The sequence below is a fragment of the Symphalangus syndactylus genome, chromosome 7 (assembly GCF_028878055.3).
Source record: "Symphalangus syndactylus isolate Jambi chromosome 7, NHGRI_mSymSyn1-v2.1_pri, whole genome shotgun sequence".
Taxonomy (NCBI): Eukaryota; Metazoa; Chordata; class Mammalia; order Primates; family Hylobatidae; genus Symphalangus; species Symphalangus syndactylus.
The window spans coordinates 97,096,963-97,107,301 of record NC_072429.2 but is presented as its reverse complement, the minus strand read 5'-3'; positions in this window follow the sequence as shown (position 1 = coordinate 97,107,301).

The window sequence follows — 10,339 nt, the reverse complement described above, 5'->3', positions numbered from 1 at the left end:
CTCTGACCTAGATGATGTCACAGTTGAAGTATCTCCTTTAAGTGTCACTAGTGTCACAAATGGACTTCGGCACATTCTGAAGCCACTTCAGAGCAGTTACAGAACAGTACACAAGACTCTGGACCCCAGGAAAGTGAGGGATCAGCAGGAAATAGCTTAACTGTAGCCAAGGATCCAAGATATGCCAGAGATCTCAAAATAGCTCAAGTAGGTGTACCAGCGATGGCAATCAGAAACAAAATTAGGCCAGGCGTGGTGGCTTGCACCTGTAATCCCAATACTTTGGGAAGCCAAGGCAGGTGGATCACTTGAGTTCAGGAGTCCGAGACCAGCTTGGCCAACATGGTGAAACCCCGTCTCTACCAAAAAATACAAAAAATAACCGGGCGTGGTGGCACATGCCTATAATCCCAGCTACTTGGGAAGCTGAGGGAGGAGAATCACTTGAACCTGGGAAGTGGAGGTTGCAGTGAGCCAAGATCGCGCCACTGCACTCCAACCTGGGTGACACAGTGAGATCCTGTCTCAAAACAAAAACAAAGCAAAACAAAAAGCAAAATGAGATCAGAAGGACTAGTCCCAGACCTTCCTGAGAGGCCAGATGCTCCAGTGCCTAATGGTGAAAGTGAAAAATTATAGAAGAAAGTTCAGATAGTGAATCTTCTTTTAGTAACTAAGCTTAATTTTGATAAGAATTACATATGCATATGTAGGGATACATTTATATTCTATGAGAGAGAGCCTGAACTGTAACTTTTAGTCATAAAAACATCAAATGGCCACATACACGTCCACCACCGAGCTTCTTCTATGTTAAAAAAGTAAAGCATTTATAACCTGAAAAACAAAAACCCTCTCTCTTGAGATTGCAAATTAGACATTAGCACATCCAATCCTGATAGATATGCAACTGCTTTAAGAAGCAGGAGCTTTGTGCAAGGAATGAGGAGGTCAATGATAAGGATAGTTGGACTCATTCACATTGTTGCCCTGCTCTAGCTGGGACCAGCTCCCCGGGAGCACCACAGCTACTGTAAGGTTGGCAATCAAGTTGGCTTTGAAACTGTTTATACAAGCTGATTGCTACTAGAAACCTAAGAAATTCACAGGAAGTTCCATGCAAGGAACCAGAGAAAAAAGCTTTGAGCTGTGTTAGCGGCTCCATTTGAAGGTTTCAGGGGTGGTATGCAGCAAAGGCAGAGGAAAGATGTTATTAGATGAGGACCTGAACAACGGGGACTGTTTGCAACTCTAACACCGCCAGATGTGTTGTAGTGGCCAACCACCTCACTGCCCTGGAGACAGTAGAGGGTAGAGAGCAGGTTAGCTAGGACTTATGTATTTAATTCATAAGTAGGAATCTGTTACTGGCACAAATATTTTCCTGTGTTGTGGCAGGAGGAGCTACTATCGCAGGCAGCACCACAGGAGCAATCGAAGCTAGCTTGGATAATGAGAAGAACTTGGATCAATCCTTGCGGGAGACAGATCAGCAACTTTTGGCAAAGAGTGGCTGTGCAATTTGAGAGCTGATTTTAAACTGGAGGGGCCTTTTGAATTCCCTCTGTTGATGTGGCTAATCAATCCCAAGGAATAAAAAGAGGCAAAATGGCAGCTTCTGCAAGTGAGATGGAATAATTGAGTTTAAACTAGGGCAGTGGGCTGGTTTGGGGGCTGCTGTATCTTAAGCTGAGAAGCAAGATGAATGGGAGAGCAGCTCCCTTGGTCTCACTCAGGGGAAACCTCAGATCCAGCCCGGGACTTAGTACCCCCTGATTTGTCCCTCGAGGAGTGATGTTGGTCACACATAAGGCATTTCTCAGGCCTCAGCATAAATGAGACAGTGTCGCCCCCCTGGGTACATTAAATTTTGGAGTAAGTAACTTGTGTTTTATTTGTGGCAAGAAACAACATTTTAGCTTGTAACTTGGAGTAAATGTGGTCTGTGGATATCGCCAAGGGGCAGAGTCTTTTGTTGGAAAGGCTGGATGTTGTGCTCAGATGTTAGTGATGTGGCAGGGGCAGGGCAGGCTGCAGAGGCACCAGATCCCATCGTCTTAAATCCCCAAGGCTCCACACTCTATAGGGGAAGAAGAAAACAGAAGCTGGGTTGAATGAGGAGACGTATTGAGTGTTGTGAGGGGGCCCGTTGGCCTTAAGTGAAGATGTTTTCCTGTGAATATGTTTCCCGCATGCTTCTAAAAGGGAGTTGTGCAGCCTAGTTGTTGGCTCTGGAAGAGTTGTAAGGTGATAGATTTTGTTGCATTAAATTCAAAGCACAGGCCAGTGGCTTCCTATGAGAAGAGCAGTTAGAGCAATGCAAAATCCTTGTGCCACATCATGAGAAAACCCATCTCCAAATCTTCATTTTTCCTCAAGGATTTAGGAGTTGAATGTTTATTTCTTTTGACTATGCAAGAGCTGAAAAGGCCATGAGGACACTCAAATTTATGTGGGTTACACTTAGTAGGCATGTACAAATGGGCATGGCTGGTTGAAAATAAGCCTCATCTAAGTGTTGAAACCAATTGGTCAGACTTTCTGGGGGGTGGTGATGGATGCTTTGCTAGTACATAATTCATTGCAATAAGGACATGTTGTTGTCAAGAATACACTGCTAGAAATTATATTCCCAGTCTTAGGACTTTGAGCTGTACCAAAACTCCTATTGATCTGAGGGTAAATTATTAAATGAAAAGAAACACTTAGAATCCACTCTTCCCCTTTCTTCTCTCTGTTAGCACCTGTACCATCTGTGAAAGATTTTGTTTTTGTAGACACACATGTCTGTGTGTTTGTGGAGGGGATACTTTCTGGAGGTGAGGAAAGATGTAAGGAGGATGATAGAAAAGAGCAGGGAGGGTCATATTATAGACATACTTAATACTGTTAATTCAATCACACACTGTCGACAAGAGAGATGGTGTCAGTGTTCTATCAACCATATCAATTAATGCCAATTTGGTTATTGATCTATTTCTTTATATATCCACCCATTTGTAAATGTATATCTAACTCTCCTAAAAAGCATCTGAGTCAGCTGAAATGTATTTTATCCCATTCCTCCTTCCTTCATTTATTCAACAAATATTCGTTAAGGTCTTACCGTGTGCTCATGAAAATACAGCTTTGAGCAAGGCAGATAGATAAAGGGTCACAGATAGGGCCACATGTTAGGGATGCCTGGGGGTCCCCAATCTGAACAGCAGTTCCTAGCTCTCTATTTCATTATTTCCAGAAGTAGATGAAGGCGAGAGGACGGCATTCACATGAGTCCACATGTGTTTTCACTAGGGAGGGAGGGAGTGCATTTAGTGTTTCCGCTGCTCCTTGGCCTGTGGACTCTCCCAATTTTGATTTGCACAGTGTTTGAGTCAGATTGCCTTCTAAGATCTTCCAAACCGATTTTAGCCAGCTGGTTTTTAATGCAGTAACCACCAAGATATTCCATTATCTCTAGATCCTTGGTTTTTAATTTTTCCCCTTTCTAACAGCCCAAATTAGAAATAATGTGGAAAAACTTAGGAAACACAAGTGCAGAAAAAATAAATAAGACCAGTTCAATGGCCTTATATCCTAAACAAACTTGATTGTTGGACCTTGGACTGGGGTCACCTTTTTCCTCCTGGGCACATGGCGCTCTCTGGCTGAGGAAGGGACCAACGAGGGTATTTGAGAGACACAGGTCTTCCCTCCAGCACCCAGCCTGGCCAGAAGGCATCTGGCAGGGGAGGTGTAGGAGCCTGCTGTGTGCTCTAAGACAGCTGGGCATGAGTCAGAATGGACTTAAGGGCAGTGCAAGCCCCAGAGCCAGGCTGATCATATTTTTCAAGACTTAAAATGGAAACACATGGTTTGACACATATGTTACAACGGGACAGAGAATCTGGAATTAGAAAATTCACATTGCAAAATTCACATTGCAAGGTGTGGTAGCTGGGTCCAAAGTGGGATTCAGAGAGATGTGAGGTTTGCTTTTGGTTGAACTGATAGCCCATCTGTGGAACTCTGAGCACCTGTCTATGGACAGTGACATGCACAGGGCCTTTGCTGGCCAGAGAGCATGGAAGACGTAGATGGCAGAGTTGCCTTGGGAAGGAAGAGAAGTAGAGACTGAAGGATGCAGGGAATGGCAGAGGGTCAGTCCCTCACGGGCTCGTCGTGCAGACTGAAGGCTTAGAAGGAAAGCCAGAGGGGCCGCTGTTATAAGGAGGTTGAGGACACTGGTATAAGCAGAGGTGCTTTGAGGCTTATGGACTAAATGTGGGAGACACTCTTCTTCTATCTCTGTATGGAACTCAGCATTGCTCTCACGTCTCATGGGCTGGTGATTTTAGATGCTCCAAGACATGGAACCTCTCCTCACCCAAAATAATCAGCATTCTCCAAGGGGCATCATCAGCAGTGAATTCCAAGAAAGCTTCAACTGAGTGGACCGGGGCATGGGGCTGAGGAGACCATTTGGGGTTGAGAGATCCTGTGTGAGAAGAGAGAGGCAAGTAGAGGAGTGCAAGGTCAGGGTGTTCATGAGGTTTAAACAAGGCGAGCACAATCACAGAAACAGTAGAAGACCGCATAGCAACAGGGGACGTTTTCTTTCAAACTCAAAATTGGGTCACATGGTAGGAGACACAGCTGGATAATAGGATAGAGTATCTGAATCCAAGACTGGTCCAGAAAAATGGCCAAAGCTGTGTCAGATTAATTTAATGGAAGGTTTCATTTGATTAGATTCCCAAGCCCTGGCTATGCATGCTCATTTATCCAGCCTATTGTCTAAGCAGAATGGGAACCCACAGTCAACTTGATAGAACAGCAGAGTGCTGCCAGCCAGCCTCTGGCTTTGAATTCTTTTTCTGATCTAACATTTTAAGGAGGATGTGTCAGGAAGGCCTATTTAGAATATAAATGATTGCTTAAACTCTTTTAAAGGCTTTAAGAGTATATTTTAATCATTGAGTCTTCCCTTAAGCCCAGCAGAGTATTTGAGAATAAATTGTTGTGCATTTGAGTCAACCAAAATTGGGTAGACTTGATAAATTTATGAGCCTTTCTCTTCTCCTGGTCTTTCTCATGGCCGTGGCAATGTGCACTTCCACTAGCTTGTGAAATGCATATGAAGTATAATTTTCCCCAAATTGATCTATTCTACACCACTGAATCTTAGCCATTGCATTTTTATGCCAGAATCAAATTTAGCTTATTATTATTGTTGTTGTGGAAAATAATTATAATCCTTTAATTGTCACAATTTTATAAGAATTCACAAATGTTATTTAATTCCATCCTCACTATAACACTGAGGACCAAGGAGAAGGGGAATCATCATCTGGGCCTGCAACTCCAAACTACCCCCTTTTTCCAAATGGCCAATTGAGGTTCTTAAAGGCTGGGTGACTTGCACATAGCCACACAGATCTAAGCTGTGCAAGCAGGAAATGTGGAAGCTCAGGGGAGCTGCCCTACCAGTGGTGAGTTCTGGTCTCATCAAGTGCTCTCTGCAAAGCCGATGAAGTGGGTTTGATCATCTCTACCTTGCAGGCTCACTGCGAGTGCAGTGGACATGCAGGCGCCAGCACAACGCTAGACCCGTGCTAAGGGCTTAGTTGTTCCCTTTCTTCCCCCATATCCAAGTGATTGCAAGTTCCATTTAGAGATTCTGAAGCCCACTGGTGCTGAGATGTGACAGCATAAAGCTTTTCCCTCAATCAGCCTGGAGGCTAAGGGGCTAGTAGTCATACCATGCATGCACGCGCACACACACAGACACACACACACACATGCACACATCTGAGTGGGCTAGAAGGTGAGCTCCTCTCAGGATTTCAAATCTACAGCAGGTTAAGAGGAAGACAGCTCTTCCCCATCAGCTACTGTTCTGGTCTCTAGAATCAGCTCCATAAATATCCCCACCCTCTCTCCACTACACTCACATTCATGGCAGTCCCCTCTTCAGCTCTAAACTTTACAGCTCTCTAAATCTTTGCCTTTCAAGTCGAGCTGGTTCTCATACCTGCCTGCTGACTTACACATGGCATTTGGCCTCCTCCAGTCCCAGTGACTCTGCTGGGTGTATCCTCACTCCCTCCCTGTCCAGTGCTCCCTTTGCTCGCAGGTTGGTGAAGGACGTAGGAATAGCCTGGAACACTCTCTATTTGAGCCTTGCACTCTCTTAGCAAGCTCAGCTTGAGTCAGGAAGGGTGGGGATCACAGGATGTCACCACTGTGGCCACCTCTTCCAGGCTGGACTCCGGGGCGAGAACCTTTGCCATCACCTGGTCCAACTTCCTTTTTTTACAGAAGGGAAATTCCATCCGTAATTCTGGACTTAAACTACCTGAGCAAGATGTTTTCATTCATTTATGGCAGGATAACTGGATAAACATCTCTTATTTACCCCTCCTCAGGCTCCTCTGGAAAGAGAGGTGCCCCATCTGGTTTCAGTGAGGAATTAAATTCGGAAGACTTAACTGGAGCCCTTTTAGCCAATAGCCTGCAGGCAGATGTCTGGAGGCACTGGTTCCTGGTTCAGGGACACCAAGGCTGGCTCGTGGGTGACTGTCTCAGTCTTTTCCTCACACTGTCACCTCATGTTTTCAAGGGGGCTGCTGTACCCCCAGGCATGTGTCTGTATAGCGCACAGGAAGAAGGAAAGTAAGGACATTGCCAGCAAATGTCTTACATCTCATCAGCCTATACTGTGTCTCCTGACCACTCCTAACTGCAAAGGATGCTGGGAAAAAAAGAGCATTGTAGCTTCTCCAGCCTCTGTGGTAGGCGTAGATAAGGGATTAGAATTGGGTGTTACTGAATCAATGTATCAGACACTTCTCAGTCAGGCTAGAGCCAGATTTAACTAGATTTAGAAGGAAAAAGTATGTTTCTTTCACCTGCATGTAATGAAGGAAATCTATGCCCTTCATACACTTAATAAACCTGTAAGTCTCTACTATGGGCAGGTACTGTGCTAGCTAGACATTACAGTGTGTGGGGGCAGACACTGGGGACCCCTAGACGGGGGAGGTTGGGAGTGGGGGAAGAGTTGAAAAATGATTGGGTACTATGCTCACTACCTGGGTGATGGGATCATTTGTACACCAAATACCAGCAACACACAATTTACCCATGTAACACACCGGCACATGTACCCCCTGAACCTAAGATGAAAGCCCAAATAAATAAAATAAGATAAGATAAGATAAAATAAAATAAAATAAAATGCCTGAGGGGAAGATAAGCCAATATTCAGTTAGGAAATACTTACTGGATGTTTATTGTGTGTCAGGCCCTGGAGGATTGGAGAATGAAGATGCATCCTTGGTTGCCCATAGCACCCAGTCTACTTTGGAACAAGAGTAGTGTACAATGGGAACATAGAGGAGGGTGCCAAATTCAGATGGTTAAAAAGAGTCCTCCTGGTGGAGGTGACACTGACCTGGGCCACCTCATGATATGGTTTGGCTGTGTCCCCACCGAAATCTCATGTTGAATTCCCATGTGTTGTGGGAGGGACCCAGTGAGAGGTAAGTGAATCATGGGGGCAAGTCTTTCCCATGCTGTTCCTGTGATACTGAACAAGTCTCATGAGATCTGACAGTTTTAAAAAGAGGAGTTCCCCTGCACAAGCTGCCTCTCTTTGCCTGCTGCCATTCATGTAAGACGTGATGTGCTCTTTGCCTTCTGCCATGATTGTGAAGCGTCCCCAGCTATGTGGAACTGTAAGTCCATTAAACTTTCTTTCGTAAATTGCCCAGTCTCAGGTATGTCTTTATCAGCAACGTGAAAATGGACTAATACACCTTAGTATCACCATTTCAGGGGAGGCATCTGTATTTCCTGACCCACTGCTAATTAGGCTCTGAGGCATCTAGGTTCTAGGCCATGACGGAGGGCATCTTTCCAATTAAGTTACATTCCATGCACAGTGATTGAGTTCCTACTCTATGCTCATGATATTTACAACTAAGAAGAGAAGAGAGAATAATAATAAGATAATAATAATAACAATATTACCACCACCACCATTTATCAAGGGCTTACTATGTGCCTACGTGCAAGACAAGTCCTAAGCACTTTATGTGTATTAACTTATTTAATCCTCAGAACAATCCGGAAACGTGGCATCTCCCTACTCATCCAAAGTTGTCACCCCTCTCCTAGGGGCACCATCAGAAGTGGATTCTCAGAAAATTTTAGCTGAGCGAGAGAGGTTGGGATAAGGTTATGGGGATTAGTAGACTTTCTGGGGACAAGAAGTCCTATATGAGAACATTGGGGCAAGAACAGGAACTGTTGGAATATTGACATCTCTGGGGTCAAATAGGCAGGATTCATTACAGAAATAATAAAAGGCTACATAGCTACAAGGGTCTTTTTTTCACCCAAACTGAAAGTTCAGTCATGTGGTTGGAGGCATGATTGGACAATGAGACAGGTTATCTGTATTCAGGACTGGTCCTTAACTTGATCGTGGGTTTTATTTGATTGACTCTGTCAACCCTAGTTATTGTGTGCTTATTCATTCAGCTTATTCTTAAGCAGAATGGTAACCTACAGTCAACTTTTATTTTATTGATTTATTTTTGAGACAAGGTCTCACTCTGTTGCCCAGGCTGGAGTACAGTGGTGCGATCATGGCTCATTGCAGCCTTGACCTCCCAGAGTCAAGCAATCCTCCCACCTCAGCCTTCCAAGTAGCTGGGACTACAGACATGCACCACCATACCCGGCTAAATTTTTTTTTTTTTTGAGACAGAGTCTCGCTCTGTCGCCCAGGCTGGAGTGCAGTGGCAAGATCTCAGCTCACTGCAAGCTCCGCCTCCCAGGTTCACGCCATTCTCCTGCCTCAGCCTCCCGAGTAGCTGGGACTACAGGCACCTGCCACTGCTCCTGGCTAATTTTTGTATTTTTTAGTAGAGACGGGGTTTCACCGTGTTAGCCAGTTGGTCTCAATCTCCTGAGCTTGTGATCCACCCGCCTCGGCCTCCCAAAGTGCTGGGATTACAGGCATGAGCCACCGTGCCCGGCCATACCCGGCTAATTTTTGATTGTTTGTAGAGATGGAGTCTCACTATGTTGTCCAAGCTAGTCTTGAACTCCAAGCCTCAAGTGATCTTCCCGCCTCAGTCTCCCAAAGTGCTGAAATTACAGGCATGAACCACTGCACCTGCCCTACGGTCAACTTTTAAAAAGCCAGCAGGAGCATGTCCCATAGAGAGAGGCTAGAATAGAACTCTGAGAGACAGCATATAGTTTTTCTGGCAAAAGGACAGGGTTTGAGGAAACTATATTCACTGTAAATGGAGGCAATATCACTGAAAAGACTGATCAAAAGAGGATAAGCACCAAATTCAGTACACAAACTCTGCCTCAATCTTGGGCTGACCTCTGAATTATGCATTTGTGGGGATTTGAGCTGCCACCCAGGAGACAGAATATGCAGTGTGAGTTCAACCAAGTCAACTGCCTACTGAAACAAATCAAATAAAACAAAATCTGCATATATCCCCATAGCCATCCTAAGCAGCCAGTGTCATTTCTCTTGTTTTAGAGGTGGTAGTAGCAGAGGCTGAGGGTGCCCCACCATATCCCCTTGGCACTTACCAGAGCACTGGAGGGCACTGGAGGTTTGGAGGATGAAGATGTGTCCTTGGTTGCCTATAGCACGCAGTCTACTTAGTAACAAGGGTAGTGTGCAAGAGTAGTGTGTGACTCTGCCTGAGGCTATCTCTGGTGGCTGGAGCCTGCTCTACCTGTGCATAGGGCAGGCCAGAGGGACACAGATATGATCCCTGTCGCCCTCCCCAGGGGCAGTCCTCAAACAATGACTGGTGGGAATTGGTGGATCAATATGCCAGCTCCTTTGCCCTGGGGTTAGGGAGATGGGGGATAATTCCAGGACACGTATTTTCCACTGCCTCTGAGTTCCCCAGCAGGATTAAGCCTCTGTTTTGTCACTGGCTTGACAATGATCTTTCATTGGCTTACTTCCCTTCCTTACCTGCTCCCCTGCTGGGGCTTCCTGGGATCACCTCCCAATTAAAACACCAGCACCAGAACCCCCATCTTAGAGGGTACTTCTATGGGGGAAACAAAACTAAGATGATGGGGAAGCCCAGGCTCAGAAGAGTTAAGCAAATTATCCTGGCTTCAAGTAATTAAGTGGCAGCCAGAACTCAAGTCTGGGGCTTTTGGATTCACAGCCTAACTTCTAAACGCCTACCCTGAGCTGGGAGTGTCTGACTCTCTGGAGTCAAAGGGGACCTCCTGCAAGTCAGGCCCACCTTCAAGTGGATGGCTACGAGTGTGGTTGTGTGGTGGGGAGGAGTCCGCTGCCCTT